General features: G+C 39.6%; 2 protein-coding genes across 27 annotated transcripts in view; one reads left to right on the forward strand and one right to left on the reverse strand.

Annotated features, from left to right (window-relative positions):
* The window catches only part of MED12L (mediator complex subunit 12L), a 336,555-nt gene that overhangs the window by 172,082 nt on the left and 144,868 nt on the right, over positions 1-19,605 (reverse strand). The window lies entirely within an intron of this gene.
* The window catches only part of P2RY14 (purinergic receptor P2Y14), a 78,083-nt gene that overhangs the window by 39,023 nt on the left and 19,455 nt on the right, over positions 1-19,605 (forward strand). For 2 of the 10 annotated variants that reach the window (XM_045503267.1, XM_045503266.1), the window contains one exon: positions 3,160-3,272. The exons of 7 other annotated variants lie outside the window; for them this stretch is intronic. The gene's annotated coding sequence lies outside the window, so the exon portion shown is untranslated. Of the gene's footprint in view, positions 1-3,159; positions 3,273-11,468; positions 13,072-19,605 lie in introns of those variants that run through there. One more of the 10 variants, XM_045503262.1, reaches the window with a different exon arrangement.

The raw sequence follows: 19,605 nt of genomic DNA on the forward strand, positions 1-19,605 counted from the left end.
TGCTATAGATGCCTTAGCTTTGAGTATAATTTAGTGTGAGTACAACCACAGCATAGATGGTATTCTGAATAGGGGAAAATGCTTACAGTCACTTAACACAAATAAGGAATTTATTACTTTTTTAAGATTAGGTCCTAAAGCCTACATACTCAGGAAAGTGACCATCAGGGAATAAAGCTGGTCAATATTGAGTTGTACTTAGGTGAACAGTCATTTAAAAACTAGTTTTAAAAAGATATTAGTAGAGCTAGGTAAAGGAGGAAATCAGAGGTGAACAGAAGTTCATTTTATCTTCTGGTAATATCAACTCCTTTATAAATAACTTCCCCAGGCTGGATAAGATGACCTTTTGGCTCCTTTCTCCATGTTCAAACACCGTGTCCATTAAATCTGAATAGCCCTCATTCTTTTTACAACTGAAATACATTCCTACTCAGCCACCACACCCTTGCGAATGACCTCCCCAGCGTATCCATCAGTACAGTGAGAATCCATTGATGGTCGGTTGAATGCTATGGTTAGCCAAAAAATAGAAAATGCCAAGGTCCTCTTTGAGAGTGCATAGAAATATGAAATATTTATTGCAACAAAAAAGAGACTGGATTCCAAATAATTTGGAATTAAAATATAATATAGGGACTACAGAAGGGAGAAAACAAGATGAATTACCTCTGTCAGATTCATGAAGAAATCACTATTAGAACAGAGAAAACACAGAGCCTAAACTATAAGCCAAGACTCTTTAAATGTTTGTTTGGAAAAGCAATTTGATCTTTTCAATGGTTGGTGAAGAATCCTGGTAAGGACTAGCTGAGTATTTATACCTTGAAGATGCTCAATAAATTGACTCATAGCAGATGCCATTCCTATCACAGCACCTCAAGGAGGGACAATGTAAAGGCCATTTGTCTTGAGGCACATTTTAAGATTTCAGATAAGTCCCGAGCTTTCAGAAAACGGGGTATTCAAAATTTCTATTTTGTCTATGCAGAGTGTGTCTATCTTAGGGTAAACATAGGTACCGATTGTCTAGGGCAGATCCAGATCATTCCTGCAGGCCTAATGTAAGTATAATTAACACTGTGTTTAACTCTCAAAAGTGTCCCAACTTAAGTAATAAATTCTAAGCTGACTCTATCCCAATCTGTTTTGGCTAAGTCTTTGGTAAATGAAATCTCTTCAAAAGTACCAGAGGCAATGTACTTCAGGTCAGACAGTTTCTCCACAAATCTTGAAGGTAAGAAAAACACACCACAGTTCAAAAGGAGTGCCTATTTGTGAAAGCAAGCCAGATGATCACAGTACGTTAGCAAGAGCACTGATCTCAGTTCACTGGTTTTTAGTTACTGAATTATCTATGCAGCCCGTGGGCGCAACTTGTGGGACAGAAGTACTGTAGAACAAACACATCTTCCAGAATGGTATGGTTTTCAAACTGTATCCCATAACCACAGAGAATCATAGATATATTGTGGGAGAACAAGGTAGAGACTGAACAGGGAGGCTAACTCCTACCCATCTTCAAAGACACACTTCCATCCACTTATCCATTAGCTCTATTTAAGATTTCAAATACTGCAGTCCGCTGTTCAACACAAAACAAAGAAGTACACACACATACACGGTTTTAGAACATATTGCTAGAACCAGGGTCTGGACAAACATTTTAAAAAGACACTACAGGAACCACACCACCACCCCACCCCACCCCCACCAAGAGAGAGAGAGAGAAAGACTGAAAATTTTAAGGAGACGTGGATTTTAGGTAACCCAATATGCTCATTAAAACTGAGGCAATGCAGGGGGGGATGGGAGGGGTGCCTGGGTGGCTCAGTTGGTTAAGTGTCCCACTTCGGCTCTGGTTATGACCTCATGGTTTGAGTTCAAGCCCCGTGTCGGGCTCTGTGCTGTCAGTTCAGAGCCTGGAGCTTACTTTGAATTCTCTGTCTCCCTCTCTCTCTGTCCCTCTCCTATTCACACTCTGTGTCTGTCTCTCAGAAAGTGAATAAACATTAAAAAAAAAAATTAAAAAAAAAAAAACTGAGGCAATGGGACACCTTGGTGGCTCAGTCGGTTAAGCATCAGACCCCTGACCTCAGCTGAGGTCACAATCTCACAGTTTGTGAGATGGAAACCACTTGGGATTCTCTCTCTGTCCCTCTCTCTGTGTCCCTCCCCAGCTCGTGCACATGCGCTCTCTCTCTCTCAAAATACACACACACACACACACACACACACACCCCTGAGGCAATGAGAGGCACCTCTCTCTCTCAAAATACACACACACACACACACACACACACACACACACACACACACACACACACACACACACACACCCCTGAGGCAATGAGAGGCACCTGGCTGGCTCAATCGGTGGAGCATGCAATTGGGCGTGGAGCCTACTTGAAAAGGAAGAAAGAAAAAAAACTGCGGCGTGAACCGAGCCGTAGAGGATAGGAGCAAAAAGCCTATTATCACAGCACCATCCCTACCTATCCTCACTCTCTGCCTGCTTTTGTTCACCGCTCCCCCACAGCCAAACCTTACCACTGACATGAAGTGTTCAGGTCCTATCTGCACACTCTCTAAATGATAATGCAACTCCAGAACACACTCGGATGCCCGCGGAATTAACAATGCTCATGTCTGTTTCTAAAATATGCCTACTAAGGAGGAGTGGGGTTGAGAATACAATAATGTTAACTTGGAGAGATCAATAAAAATAGTACTAGAATTTGTTAGCTATACTTTGTGGCACAAACTGTTTGCATTGCATATGCACAACCTCACCTAACTAACACAGCGACCCTGTCGGGGAGGTGGCAGAGGGGAAGAATGGCACGGACACATCTAACCCCAGAGCACACCTTCTCTACCACGCAGTAGGCAGACGTGGTCCTTGCCCCACAGGACTCTGTAAAAGGACCCAAGCACATCAGTTTTGGATGCTAGGTCGAAAGTGAACAAAGGTAGAAATAAAAAAATCCCCCGAGTGCCTCAGGATGTGTCACAGCTCTGGAGATTTGCCAGTCACTCTAAAAGCAGCAGCTTAGAAAATGAAAATTCCCATTCCTTGCTGCAAGGTGTACCTTGGAATTTAACCCAGGGCCAATCCTGGACCACACTTCACTAATCAATCTTGTGTTCCCCCTTCAGGAAGACAACAAGAAATTCTCTTCATCTGCTTTATAAGCAGCGCACTTAAAGGAACATATTTTTATGACAGCAAAGCCAAGCAACAGAATTAAAGAAAGTGGTGACATTTCATTGTAAGTAATTATTGTGAGGCTCTCGAGTATTTGATCATACCTCTGAGCCAGCTACCACATAGCTTCCAGGTCTTCGTGATCCACTGCAGGGTTGCCTTAAGTAGTATAAGAGCTCTTATTTGGGCGTCTGAATGATGACTCCCAAAAGTCGGTCTATAAATGCCTCGGTGCACCACAGACCCACAGATTGGAATTGTATGGATACTGGGTCTGCATCTTCATTAACTATTTTATAGATGCTTCATGTCAAAAAAACTGAACTTGAGGCCAAAACAAATTGATTCATATATATATATTTATTTCTGAGAGACAGAGAGACAGAGCATGAGTGGGGAAGAGGCAGAGAGAGAGGAGACACAGAATCTGAAGCAGGCTCCAGGCTCTGAGCTGTCAGCAAAGAGCTCGACATGGGGCTCAAACCCACGAACTGTGAGATCATGACCCAAGCTGAAGTCAGTTGCTTAACTGAATGAGTCACCCAGGCACCCCCAAAACAAATTGATTCTTATGCTGAGTACAAAATGCTTAAAGCAAATTAGAGGGGGAAGGTGGAAAAGGAAGCAGCAAATGTTAGTTACCATTCGAATGCTGTAGCATGGAGAAGAAACATGGCATTTAAAGGTTTGCATAAATCGCATCTGTGCCAAATGGTCCAAATGACACTTAGAACAGCATGGACAGGACAGAGGAATATTATGGTAAGACACAGACCCATAAATACTAGAGTTAAGCTCAATTTCAAAATCGTGTTTTTTCCAAGCAATCATTACCTTTTAGAGATAACAAGAAACGCCCACGTGCAAGTCTCCTTCAAGATTTTTTTTTTTTAATTCTCCATCAAGGAAATAATACTTATGGAAGGGAACATTAATTCACTGTTCTGTGTGCCAGGCACACAATATTTTGAAGTAAATATTATTACTGCTTTTGTATACATCATTCCAAGAAAGAGACTTCTGAGGCCCAGACAGCTTTAGTAATGTCCTCAAGGCTCCACAGCTAGTCCGTGCTCTAAGGCCATCTATCCCAGTCTCACCAATCAGATAGGCCGCCTCTCACATTTCTAGGACTACAGGTCAACAAATGTTTCAATTGCCTAAAGGAAAAATATACAGTGGCAAGATCCTATAAATATTTAAACTAAATACAACATTGCAAGTGGCACATAGTGGAAAGAGCATTAAACGGAAGCTGTGGAATAAGAGCTACAGAGAAAGCAGCTACATAAGCATGCCTTCCAGGCAAGGTCACTTAGAAACCACTCCACATTCTGAGGAAACAGATCAAAAAGGTCTACAATCTGTCATAACCATTTTCTTTTTAAAACCACACCATTTATTTTGAAGTTCAGAAGCATCTATATCACATGCAGCTTTCTTATTTTATTTTTTTGAAACTAAGCGCCTCCGATAGAACATTAAGCATCCTAACTCCTGGCAAACAGCACGGATTTCCTATGTGGAGTGATACGCAATATCTGGTTTTACAAATGGCAAGAAATCATTTAACAAATTTAAACATTACTTTTTCCCCTATGGCCCATTTATTTATTTATTTATTTATTTTAATTTTTTTTAATGTTTTATTTATTTTTGAGACAGAGAGAGACAGAGCATGAACAGGGGAGGGGCAGAGAGAGAGGGAGATACAGAATCCAAAGCAGGCTCCAGGCTCTGAGCTGTCAGCCCAGAGCCAGATGCGGGGCTCAAACTCACGGACCATGAGATCATGACCTGAGCCGAAGTCGGACGCTTAACCGACTGAGCCACCCAGGCGCCCCTCCTATGGCCCATTTAAAAAAAAAAAACAAGGGGCGCCTGGGTGGTGCAGTCGGTTAAGCATCCGACTTCAGCCAGGTCACGATCTCGCGGTCCGTGAGTTCGAGCCCCGCATCAGGCTCTGGGCTGATGGCTCAGAGCCTGGAGCCTGTTTCCGATTCCCCCCGTTCATGCTCTGTCTCTCTCTGTCCCAAAAATAAATAAACGTTGAAAAAAAAAAAATTAAAAAAAAAAAAAAAAACAAAAATAAAAACAAACAAAACACCTCTAAGTCACTTCCCAAAAAAGCCAGAATGGAATAAAACCACACAGCTGAACTAACAAAATAATTACAAAACGCTCATTCATATGAGCTTTTGTTTTCCTTACCTAAGCAAAAATAAATGTTCCCTGCCTCTGCTATTATTTAACCACTCCTGGGCTTTAAAATAAGAGAAACTCATCAAGACATTGCTAAATAATTCCATTAGCATAACAAGCTTTAGTCTCTCCTGTAGGGCAGCAATCTGATGAGATCCATGGCAACGGAGAGGCTTTGGGACCACACTTTTGTCTACATTAATTAAAAACAGTGGAGCCCTAAAAATTTCTGGAGTTGACAACAGTGAAGAAGAGGGAGATAAAGAGGATTAAGAGATATGAACTTGCAGCTATAAAATAAGTCACAGAGATGAAAAGTACAGCATAGGGAAAACAGTCAACAGTGCTGTAATAACAGTGTTACTGGTACAGATGGTGACAGTGACAACACTTAACATGGGAAACACTGGGTAACATAAAGAATTGTGGAATCACTATGTTGTACACCTGCAACTATGTAACATCATATGTCAAGTAAACTTCAGTTAAGAAAAAAATAGACTGGGTGAGGTGAGGGTAGGAAAGGAGACACCCAACTTCCTCGTCACGGGGTTCAGGCAAGCGAGGCCACAGACTAAACCACTCAGGAAGCACTCTATCAGCTGTGCCTGTCTTTAAAGGTGTGAGTTCGCTAGGCTCCTGCATATTATTTCCTCCTGAGAATATGTTTCTAATTCGGCAATCCTTTTCCCAGGGTTATGTATGGCCATGTCATCTTAGAGAGCTTTCCCATAACCATGGTTATTGAGACAAAGACCTACTCTCAAATATGAATCTTTCCTTAGAAATCAACATTTACGGGGATGCCTGGGTGGCTCAGTTGGGGAGTGTCCGACTTCGGCTCAGGTCATGTTCTTGTTGTTTGTGAGTTCAAGTCCCAGTTCAGGCTCTGTGCTGACAGCTCAGAGCCTGGAGCCTGCTTTGGATTCTGTGTCTCCCTCTCTCTCTGCCCCTCCTCCACTCATTCTCCCTCCCTCCCTCACCCCCCCCCCCCCACCAAATAAGCAAAAAACATTTTTAAAAAAACCCAGCACTTATTAAAGGTGCAAAAAGCATAGCACTCTATCTATATTTACCATATATCCAATGACAGTACATTTTCAAGAAAATTGTAAAGTAACAATTAGGCTACGATTATATTAGTAAAAGCCCCTGCCACCTACTGACCACCTATTTTGGCTAGGGACTACAGTAAAATATAAAATATATATATATACATTACTTCAATTAACCCTGCTAATGACTTTAATAAGGTAGGTAACACTAGACCATTTTCCTCCAGATGGAGAGAGATTACAGAACTAGAAGGTCCCCTGGCAGATCAGAGGCAAAGCTCCCTCGTGTATCCAAATTTCTCTAACTTATTAGGTGGGAAACTACAAAGAATCACAGATTAATCTAACTCTATCTCCATGCTGGACAAATCTGCAGTAATTTCTACCTTATTTTATCCTGTATGAAACTCTAGCCAAAGATAGCCACTGTTTTCATGTCAAGGGTCGGCAGTGACACACTGTCTGAAATCCCTAGGGAAGGACTAGAAGGTTGCAGGAAAAGGGGCTGTGTTCAGTTGCAGACGTTTGTGAAAGGCACTGGTGGCAGAGATAACCAGCCACTGAGCATTCATTCACACCCACATCCTTCTGCGATGCATTATGAAACCACCATGGACCTTCTCTCTAGTAGATGCTCGTTATCTAAACACCCTCCCCTTTCGAACAAAAGTTTAAGTAGATATTTAAGTCACACTATTACATGAGGGTTACCAATTAGTATGACATACTATGATATTCCCCCAAATACTATTTTTACCAACAAATAAGGGTCACTGTCTTCCTCCTGCACCCCGTTAGTCATCTGTTAGACTCTCCCTCAGATTGTGTATTCTTACATGAACTTGGTTGCCCAACAGTCTCTTCAGCTTCGCAAGCCAAACCACAGCCTTCTTATTTATGACACAGAAGCTTTTATGTTCTAAAGGATTCTCTATATTTTTAAATGAGTAAAACCAAGAGCCTTGCTTATCAAATATAATATAAGGCTTCAGGAAAAACTACCAAAAACAAAAAACAACTAAATGATAGCAAGGTAACAGATCAGAACTTGATTAAGGCCTTCCACAGCAGATACACTTCAACTAAAAGAAAAAAAAACACACACACAAAACAAAACATAGCTTTGGAAATGTGTGTATATTCTACATGTGACTTTTCCCAGATAGCAGTGACTACTATTAAATAAACTGCCAAAAGCAAAATGCCTAAAATTGATATAGCAGACGGCCTCTCCAGTGCAATACAAGAGAAAATTATTAAGAACAAAGACTTGCCCACAGACATTTCCTCTCTTGAGCAATAATGCTACTAAGTATCTATCCAGCAAGGGTTGTATATATTAACACAGACCTGTACTTTACAAATGTCTCTAAATGCAGCTATTGGCAAAAATACTTTAAACCTATTCCTTCATACACATATAGCTAAGAACAGGGCTAAATGAGGTTTGGCTCAAATTATAATATTGAAGTGAAGGTAAGAGCTAACATTTATATAGCATGTTTACATATCTTAACGAACTGAAATGGCAAAATGAGCAGCCTAAACCCTGAGGGAAACCTGCCTTCATTAGACCAAGAGGGCACAGTTTCTCCTGGTCACCAGAAGAGGCTAGGGAACTGTAATCCCTTTCAAAGCACATGATGGGCTTCAGCAATAAATAATATTTACATAGCTTTCATTATAGGAATAAGTGATGCTGATTTGTCCAGAGATTGGAGACGTAATTACTGGGTGAGGAGAAGTGCTGGAGGGCAAGGGAGCTGAAATTTCATCTTCTACACAAAGAAGTCAACAGATGCTACTGAAAGCCAAATACTGTCATTTATGTAGAAATTTAAGGGTTAATGCCTAAAAATAATAGCTAGAAGGGAAAGAGGTGGTCATGAGGACATAGAAAAAGGGCAAGGATGGGGCGCCTGGGTGGCGCAGTCGGTTAAGCGTCCGACTTCAGCCAGGTCACGATCTCGTGGTCCGTGAGTTCGAGCCCCGCGTAGGCTCTGGGCTGATGGCTCAGAGCCTGGAGCCTGTTTCCGATTCTGTGTCTCCCTCTCTCTCTGCCCCTCCCCCGTTCATGCTCTGTCTCTCTCTGTCCCAAAAATAAATAAACGTTGAAAAAAAAAAATTAAAAAAAAAAAAAAAAAAGGGCAAGGACTGCTATTTTCCATTACAAATTTTATAAAATTATTTGATTTCTTAAAGTACCTAAATGCAGGATTTTAATAAAAATTTTAAATTAGTTTAGTTTGAATTAAAGAAACACACACATACATACATGAAGTGATCTAAATTGCTTGGGCTAGGAAAAGAAGAAGGAAAAATAGTGGAGGTCCTCATTTATTAAATACAATAAATAAATCACCTTTTTGTACCTAAAAGGCCTTCCCTTTTCACTGAGCTGGAGTGTTAGAAGGCAAGGTGCCTATGGATTGCTAAGCAAAAGGGGAATGTGCCAAGCACAGGAAGCCAGACTGGAGAGTCCTGGCAATATGGGGTGACAGAAACTGCAGGAAAATCACCTGCGCTCCTGGCAGACAGGTCAACTTACTCCATGAATAACAGACTCAGGGAACATCAGCACAAGACTCACCTTTCCCCAAACCAGGCGAGATAACGACTACCATCTGTAAAACAGTACAAGGTCTGAGAAGCGGCCAAGTCAGAATTCACATCAAGCCCTATAGGAATTCAGAGGGGTAACCCTTCATTCTCAGGGGCAAGATAAGGAGAAGCTCCATAAACAGTAGACTCTGAACCGGATTCCTGGGGATGCACAAGGGCTCAACAAGTAGAAATGGAAGACAGGCCCTGTTCCAGGCTGAGGAAACATGATGAGAAAGAAAGGCCAGAGGTGAAAAAATAAGATAGATGGTGCGTTTGGATATGGGACATGATCTAAGACACATCAAAATGCACAATTATGTGTTGTCATCACCCCAAGAGGAGAGTGTGGGGCAGGGGTGGGAGACTCCCATGACAGTTCACTGGTTTCTGGCGGAGTGTAAAACTACAGACATGATCGGGGCCTGGGTGGCTCAGTCGGTTAAGCATCTGCCTTTGGCTCAGGTCATGATCTCATGGTTCATGGGTTCAAGCACCGTGTAAGGCTCTGTGCTGACAGCTCAGAGCCTGGAGCCTGCTTCTGATTCTGTGTCTCCTTCTCTCTCTGCCCCTCCCCCATTCACGCACTGTCTCTCTCGCTCTCTTTCTCTTTCAAATATAAAAAAAAAAAAAAAAAAATTAAAAAATATTTTATCAACTTAAATATAATTTTTAAAAACGGGTATGTTTCTAAAATTAACTCGTTTATGGGAATATACCCTCCATGTTTAACTGATTTTGCTTATGACAGACTTAAATGCCAGACACTGATATTTAGCTCATTAGTCATGTCATGCCTATCATGCCCCCGAGTTCTCCCAAGTCCTTAGCTTTGTGCTAGTGAATTCCATCAATACTTTTTCCTTTTAATTCCCCAAGAGTGTTGAGCTCCTAACACCTAAAGATTCATGTTTCAGGCACCTTCAGTTCTCCCTTCAATTTACAAAAGGAATACCATCATAAATGGACAAATTCCTCTAAAAAATAATTTTTCCCCCATTGGCATCCACATGTAGTAAATGTTCCTTTCAAAACTGCAATCATAGGGGCGCCTGGGTGGCTCAGTTGGTTAAGCGTCCAACTTCAGCTCAGGTCATGATCTCACAGTTTATTGAGTTCAAGCCCCACATCGGGCTCTGTGCTGATAGCTCAGAGCCTGGAGCCTGCTTCAGATTCTATGTCTCCCTCTCTCTCTGCCCCTCTCTCACTCACACTCTGTCTCTATCACAAAAAATAAACATTAAAAAAACTTGCAATCATAAATTGAACCAACTTTGACCCATATAATCCCAAGTATTGGTTTGGATTAAAATATATACATCTGACTCAGGTTTCTGTGTATCTAAGCAAGTGGTAGCAGTTACTAGACCACAGATGAAACGATCCCTGCAGATACGAATGACTATTCATAAAATCCATTCATTTTTAATATAAATCATAAACTGTCAAAAACAAAAGTGAGCCCATTAACTTTAACTGTCCTTTATCAATATTTAAAAGTCTCATTTAGGAAACACACAAATACTACAAGTAAATCTTGGATGGAATTAAGAGGTCAACACATCTTCACTTTTAATTCTGTGAGTAAAACTGGTAGGTGCTGAAGATACAAAATTGACACAATATTGGCCCTACCTTCCTCAGCTAAGGATCTAGCTGGGAGGAATAAAAGGAGAACAATTAAAGAACACAGGTTAAGTATTCAAGGTTGTATCCCAGGGTCCTTACACCACCAGGCCTCCAGAAGAGGCTGATGACTGATAAGTATTAGTTGACTGATTAGATGAACAAACGGATTTAACAATTGTTGATGGAAGGACCAATAGTCTTTTTGGCTAACAGAGAGGAGGGTAACTTTACCAAGTGTGTGGGATCAGGAACAGCTTCCCAAATTTAGAGTATGGGCCAAACGGCATCTGAAAGGAGTGTTTCCACACACCAGAAATTGTCCAGAATACACTGAACCCAGACAAATTTACTAAATTTGTTACGATTTGTAATTGTTTTAACATGATATAAAAAATAAACACATGATATCTAGGACTTCAAAAATATTTTTCGATAAAGCTAAACATTTAATTTTTTAAGATGACTCCATGTAAAAATCAGATATAAACAGAACGGAGGATGTATGGATAAAGCAAAAACTGAGTAGCATGTGAAGAACTGAAACTTCTATAATTCTTTTTAATGTTTATTTATTTTTGAAAGACAGTGAGCAAGCGAGAGCAAACGTGAGCAGGGGAGGGGCAGAGAGGGAGGGAGACACAGAACCCAAAGCAGGCTCCAGGCTCTGAGCTGTCAGCACAGAGCCTTACATGGTGCTTGAATCCATGAACCATGAGATCATGACCTGAGCAAAAGTCGGACGCTTATCCGACTGAGCCACCCAGGTGCCCTGAGCTGAAATTTTTAAAACATGGTTTAAACTTAGGATGTCCCAGGAAAAAAGAGAAGAGAGGTATTCCAGGGAGAGGGCAAAGCATAAGCCCAAGCAAGAAGACAAAGACCATAGGTATTGTAGGGAGTTGGAACAAGCAGACAGTAATATGAAGCTCAAGGTAAGTAGTGGAAGAAGATGCAAAATGTCCCATCAAAGAGCACTAAATCTGCCAGATTCAACAGGATGAACTTACCTTGTAAGTGACAAGGAGCCAAGGGACGTGGCTATACTTGTATTTTAGAAAGATCCCTCTCATGGGTGACTAGAGGGCAGGCACTGGGGAGTAAGTAGACTGGGGTAGGGAATACAAGCTTAATAGGAATCATAAACAAGAAATATTTAGGTGTTAAGAAAATCATCAGGCTTTGGTGATTGGGTATGAGCAGATGAGATCAAGCTATACTTTAATGGTTTATAGCTTCATTGACTAATAGACAGTAGTACCTAAAAAAAGGGCTTAAGTCAGAGAGAACTTTGAGGGAGGTTGTTTTATTTTTGTGTGATAATTAAAATAAGCATGATTGATAATGAGCCTGCTGCCCTAAGAAAAAGAGAAAGAAATCGGTAAAATGAGTAAATGTTCAAAGTGGATAGAATAGAGGAGACTCTGGCCCCCTTCCTCCTGAGATGACTGCATTAATAGAGAGTGCTATGTAAGAATAACAAATCCCAGCAACAATTTGTTAAATGACGAAGGAATCCAGAAATTGGGGTCAAACAGGGTGCTTGGAAACCAGATTTAAGAGGAAGGGGTAACGTAAAGAAAGATTAAAGTCACAAGAGCCTCAATTCAAGGTTGGGAATGTGTGAGGATAACAGAGCAGACCAGGCCCCGCCAATCGACCCCCTAGAACTGGGTCCAGGTAGAATGGTCAATCACACAGGTCCAAAGGAGACGGCATCACCTTTCAATCTCTCTCCTCACTTGACAGCTATCTTGGCCTTGGCTGATCAAGACTCCTAGGTGATCTGCCCACTTGCAAAGCCCTCCCCCTCTCCCCTCTGCTAACTGAAAGTGGCAAGTGTTCTGGTCTATTTTACTCTCAACTACTTTTTGATTTTCCAACAAGTTTCATGGAGTTTAGTTGAAGCCATGTGAAGTACAATTTGAAAATCCTTCCCAATAAACACAGAAGCTATTCTTACAACAGCTTCCCAGGAAGAGGTCACAGCTAGGCATGGGAAAGATCTAGCCTCCTGCTGACTGGAGCTCTCGCTTGCTCTGTTGCTCTCCCCTTTCTCTCTGTACCCAGTTTCATACCACGCCTTGCTAATTTGCAACCCTAAGCATAAAGTGCTTACACTTACACAAGCACATAGTAGAGCTGGGTTCCAAAGAGGACTGGGCATCTGTAGTACTTGACATTCAGGCCTTTGGCAAGATGTCAGCATTTCATAGAGTACTTTAAATGTTTTGGTCTGAGAGCTAATATAGCATTTCCTCACTGGTCAACACGAGCAGCCCAAGCAGAAAGCTAAATCTATTTCCCTCAACATCAGATGTTACACTCCATTGTTGATCCAGTCTTGCCTACGGAGACGACAGGAGGCTGGAAAAATTGGTAAGTAAAAACGATCCATTCAGTGCAGAGTATATTTAAAGAATATTTGTGATTCCAATGTGAAATGGCTGTTTGTGCTCATGATGTCCTAAATTGTTTTTTTCTCATGGATTAAACGATAAGTGACAGATTTATCAGTGAGATCTGACTTTTCCAGGTTCAAAAACTAAACTAAGTCCAATTAACTTTTCCCTGTAAATGTGCCTTTTAATTGCATGGAGCAGGATTTTCTTCCATGGGCTCACGCATTAGACTTTAAGAAATCCCTGTTTTGTTTTGTTTTTTAATTTGTAAACTTAAGGCTTGTAAAACATAAGACAGTGTTTGTTTGTGTGTGTGGGTGTGTGTGTGTGTGTGTGTGTGTGTGGACAGTGGGTTAAAATCCGTTCGGGATATGTTAAGGAGCAAGGATATAGCTCGGCTATGATGTAATCTTCCAAGCTAAGGGAGTCCGATAAAGAAATGAAATGCTGAAGAGAAAAAAAGGCAAAGCAGCTTTAGTTTAAGAGAGCAAACTGCCACAAACTCACAAAAACTGAAACCAAAGGTAAAATACTTCATGCAAGGCAAGATGTGAAGTCTTCTCTGAAACCTAAACACCTGAGCTGCTCGTGTAGATTTAATGGTGACTCACAACTAATTTTCACAGGGAAGACACAGGAATAAATAAGCCTCATAGTTACTATTTTAGTTTTTTTTAATATTTAAGGTTTTGTTTTTCATATCTTGACTCTTAATGTCTGGTTTCGTCTGAGATTTCCCAAACATTTAAATATCAAGTATTCAGAAGTTTTTTGGTTTTAATTTGTGGACAGCAAGGACAAAGAACGTAATTTGTGCAGCTTATTTTTGCTTGTTTTTTCTAGAAACTGTGTAATAAATTTCATAAAATCTAGGCTGACAGATAATTTTAAAACTAATGCTTAGAATAAGTTAAAACTTGTGATGAGAACCCACTCCTTATACTTCCCAGCCAAAAAAGCTTTATAAGAGCTCCATTTATTGGAGAAATTCTAAGCATACTGTAACTGAAAGAAGGCAGTGATAGGATAATTTACAAACCACAAGTGTCTCCCTACTCTGCCATCAAAAATATTTTAGAAGTCACAAAATTTAGTGATTTTAAAAAGCTATAACTCGGGGCGCCTGGGTGGCGCAGTCGGTTAAGCGTCCGACTTCAGCCAGGTCACGATCTCGCGGTCCGTGAGTTCGAGCCCCGCGTCAGGCTCTGGGCTGATGGCTCAGAGCCTGGAGCCTGTTTCCGATTCTGCGTCTCCCTCTCTCTCTGCCCCTCCCCCGTTCATGCTCTGTCTCTCTCTGTCCCAAAAATAAATAAACGTTGAAAAAAAAAAAATTAAAAAGCTATAACTCTTCTTAATAAATGACTCTCTAAATGAATAAAACGCAACCTCTTAAGTCTTCTTCTAATTCATTTTTACACCTACCGACTTTCTTGCCAGTTTTCCCTCTTAAAGATAGCATCCATTGGAGGGGGGGGGGGGGCGGAATCTCTCTATATCTCTAGTTCTCCTTCTGTTCTAGACAGCTTTCCACATCAGCCCCACCCATTATAGGGGAAAACATTTCTTCACCTTTAGTGCTTCAACACAAAACAGTTCACTGCTGATAGGGATTACCACGTGTAATCAAGATCATCTGAGAAAGAAAATCCAGAGTAAAAGTTGGTTTTAAAAAACATAACCAAGATCTAGACTTACTTACATTTGGCCATATGCCCTATAAATTACATAGATTTTTTTTTTGTTAGCCATTCATATGCAATCTTACTAATACCTATTAAATGTATTATACTAACCATATGAAACTTCCATTTTTGTAGGCAAAAAAAAAAAAAGCCAATTATTAACAATTTTACATGACTCAATGTAATAAAAAAAGGAAGAGAGACATAGTCTCAAAAGGCAGTCCCAGAAGTCAAGGGTGATGCAAAAAAACCTTTAATGGTATTTTACATAACTTTTATATGACAGTGAAATCCAAGACTTGTAAATACCAATTCCAATGAACCCCCATAGATACAGCCCTCTGCTTTTAAAGCTTTGTATAGATATTATCAAGACTGGATGAAATTAAAAAAACACTGGATGTCTCCAGCAGCCAAATTACACTGGGAATACCTTAAATTGCTGGCTCTATTCAGTTAAGAAGCTACGGTCCAGGGAGGTTCATCGACTCAAACAACACAACACAGCTAATGAAGGCCTACGATGGGTCTTAAAGGAAAAGGCCATCTGGCTTCAAATCCAGTAGCCTCTCACCTATCCCATATCTTACCTCTGATCTAACAAGATGAATGTGCCCAATAAAAATTATAATTTATACATAAACATAAGTTGGAGATGTGAAAGAGCACAGGACTGCTGAGCCTCTTTACTAGCTGTTTACACAACAGTGGCAACAATCACACTGCATAAAATATAGTCAATATTATGGGGACTCAAATTTTTATAGAGGCAATCTTATATGGTAGAAAAAGCAGGGCCTCTGAATGCAGCAGGCCAGCTGAATTTGAATCTACCGTGACCTTGAGCTACGCCTGCTTCTCAGCTCTTTTGTCTCTATGATCCTCCTCTGTTCCATAACCAATATAACATCACAATAAAGCTATCGCCCCACAGAGCTGCTAAGACAGTAATTGAGACATGTTCATATCTGGCACAGAGCAGCTAATTCAAAAAAAAAAAAAAAAAAAAAAAAAAATCTCTCCCCCATCCTTGCTAATAACCTATTATGTTAGAGATAGTACTGGAAAGATTAAATAAAACCTCACAGGAAATTTCTTCACTTAGTATCTGATACTCACAGGGCCAAATAAGAAATCGCAAATTAGGGAACATGAATACTTCTCCCAATTCACCTCCTATCACTTCAACAGAAAACCGAGTAATGTACCAACACACAAGTAGCAAGTATCTATTAACGTATGTCCACTGAGCAAGCAAACCTGTCCTTCCCAGCCAGACCTGTGGGCCTGATAGCTAGAGACCTGGAGATCAAGGGACTCAGAGCCCTGAGCCACACAGTGGTAGTCCTAGACAGACAGAGGTGAGAAAACGACATGAAGGTTATTATTTGCTTAATTCACATACTTCATGGATGCGTGAATAACCAAATAAATAGACAACCTTATCAAAAACTCAAGAAAAAAAGTAAAATTAAAGATATTCAATCTGTAGGAGTTACAATGATAGACTGTGAAGTTTTACCTATTTTTAAAATTTAATTATCTTTATAAAAGTGTGGTAACCTTTTTTTTTTTTTTGGTATTTACAGACCATCCAGTACATGATAAATTAAGGCCTAACATCAAAATAAGCAAACTAACCCCCAAAAATTCTTATTAGAAAATACAGTAAAATATATCTTAGCCAGGAATTCTCAACTTCTGGTCTCAAGATCCTCTTTACAATATTCAGAAGCCCAAAGAGTTTTCATCTGTATAAGTTCTAGCTAACCATATTTACTGTAATAGATATTAAAATTGTTGAATTTATATTTGTAATTCATTTTAAAAGGTGTCAACTGTTAACAGGAATAACACATTTTTTATAAAACAATAATTTATTTAAAAAAGCTTTAATTGGAAAGGTGGTATTATTGTACCTTTTTGCTTGCCTCTTTAATATCTGAACTAGGACAGATTCTCATATCCACTGCTTCATTCGATCAGTTTCAAAATGTAGTTTTAATTGAAATATATTAAGGAAAATCTCATCTCACACAGATATGTAATAGGAAAAGAAAGAAGTATTTTAATAGCCTTCTGGATTTTTTTTCTTTGGTACCACAACAAATCTCAAAAAGTGGTTGTTTCTTAAAGGTTGTCTGCAATGTAGAACCTAAATCCTTATCAATGAATATTCTTTTTGCATTAAAATCCTTTAGTCTAACTTAGTCTTTGAATTTCTTTTTATCTTTATTTATTATAGAGAAAGACAGAGTGTAAGCGGGGGAGGGGCAGAGAGAGACAGGGAGACACAGAATCCGAAGCAGGCTCCAGGCTATGAGCTGTCAGCACAGAGCCCAAAGCGGGGCTCGAACTCACGAACTGGGAGATCATGATGTGAGTCTAAGTCTCAACTGACTGAGCCACCCACACACCCCTCTTAGTCTTTAAATGAATCTTTGACCTGTGCTAGTCTTTATAACATCACATAATCAAGTCATTTGGAGATGTACTGTCATTCAGATGTATACTCTTTATTATATAAAAATCAAAAAAATGGTCTTAATATTGACACTGATCTCTAAGTACTGGGCAGTGCTATTTTCTTCCGTTGATGAAGGTTCAGCTCATCCATTTTTGAGAAAATGTCGCCAAATACCCAAGTCAGTCTGAATTACTATAGTCTGTGTGTCATTCTTTCAAGTACAAAATGGTGTTCCAGCAAAAAGCATCTAATTCAGTTCATGGCTCACATGGCTTAATCACTAAAGTGTTGTTCCTCTAGACAACCACCAAATAAGGCAGAAGCTTCATGAACAATTCCTATTCTGTCATGTACAATGTTTAAAAGACACATATTTAAAGGGTAAGATATAACCAAATTAACAATATATATTCCTTCATCAAGAACACTGTAAAGTGCACTTGGCCTTTTCTTCTCCTGGTTACTAAGAATTCATAGCAGTAAGGTATGCAGTGACTATAGAACAGATATGTGCATGGCCCTGATTGGTGCTCAAGTATTTTACATACCCTGGCTTTTGCACCATTCATACAAATGTCAGCACAATGAGTAAAAAAAGGCAAGTAACATGTTAGTATTCTTTTCAAGATGGGTTGACTTCATGGCCCCCGTGAAAGGGTGTCAAGGAACCCCACGGTCTAACAGACCATATTGTGAGAACTATTATTTTAGACTTTGATATAGAAAAATTTTCTTTGGATACTAAAAACACTAACTCAAAACAAAAATAATTTGACTATATTAAAATCTAACTTTTGTTTATCAAAATACGCCTTCAAAGTGAAAAGACAAGTTATAATCTAGGAAATGTATTTCACCATATATACACGTAACAAAGCAGATTATCAACATTATTTGAAGAATTTCTACAAATCAATAATAGCATAAGCAACCCAACATAAAAATGAGAAGATAATGACTAGACATTTTATGGAAATAATCATTATATGAAGAGATGCCCATATCATCAGTTATCATGGAAGTGCAAATCAAGGCCACAATATAGTATCACATCATAAACAAAACTTTAAAAATCTGAGAATATGAAATGTTGAAGAGGATATCTATCGACAGGATCATTACACATTCTTAATAGGGGTATAAACTGGTGCAATCACTTTGGACCATAGTTGGCACTGTTTCCATTATTTTGACATTCCTATACCACATGAATTTGCAATTTCACTTCTAGATTTATACCTACAAGAAAATCTTTCCTATGTTCGTCAAGAGAAACTATGGATATACGTCTCAGCCAAGTTTATAAGAGCAAAAGCCTAGAAACATCCTAAACACAGGAAATTAGTCATAGTCACCAAGACAAATAATTTACAGCAATACTCAATACCATGGATGATATGTGATATGATAACGTTAAATCGCTTGAAGATAATATAAGGCTTAAAAAAAAAAATCACAATTTCATACACATACATACCACAGATTCACACTTATTTTTAGGAACACAGACACTGCAGAACACTATAAAACAAGAAAGCAGGAGAATGACGAAAATAGGATTCAGGGTACATAATGGCCAGAGGTGGCATATGGGAAAGAGGACAGAGCATTCAGGTACACATAGCTTTTTACCCTCTCGCCTTTTGTTTCACTTATGGAGTTTAAGGAAAATTATTAATATGATTAAAAGTAACAAAATTAAAATTTATCAAGTCAAACTTGCATCAACTTTGCATAAGAATATTTCATAAATTAAAGATTATGTAGATCCAATTTTATTCCCCAAAGATTTAAAAAGCTATCTGTACATTTTAACCTCTTACAGATAGAAACTTTAAAATTCTAGAGGTTCTAAACAGACTCATAATTTGACAGTTAAGTAAATCAACTCAATTTAACCAAAATTCATAAATTCACTAAGTATCTATTGAACTTTTATTGTCTGCCAGGTAAATAACTAATTTAGCAGTGAATAAGAAAATTAAGTCCTGCTCTCATGAAGGTTACACCTTTAAGGGGGTGATGGAGACAGTAAGTTGAAAATTAAATATTATTTATTTTTTTTAATCTTTATTTTTGAGAGAGAGAGAGACAGTGTGAGCAGGGGAGGAGCAGAGAGAGAAGGAGACACAGAATCCGAAGCAGGTTCCAGGCCCTGAGCTGTCAGCACAGACCCTGACGCGGGGCTTGAACTCACAAACCATGAGACCATAACCTGAGCTGAAGTCGGATGCTCAACCGACTGAGCCACCCAGGCGCTCCAAATATTATTTTACATAATAAAGACACGTATGGGGCGCCTGGGTGGCGCAGTCGGTTAAGCGTCCGACTTCAGCCAGGTCACGATCTCGCGGTCCGTGAG

Source organism: Leopardus geoffroyi, chromosome C2 (genome assembly GCF_018350155.1).
Source record: "Leopardus geoffroyi isolate Oge1 chromosome C2, O.geoffroyi_Oge1_pat1.0, whole genome shotgun sequence".
Lineage (NCBI taxonomy): Eukaryota > Metazoa > Chordata > Mammalia > Carnivora > Felidae > Leopardus > Leopardus geoffroyi.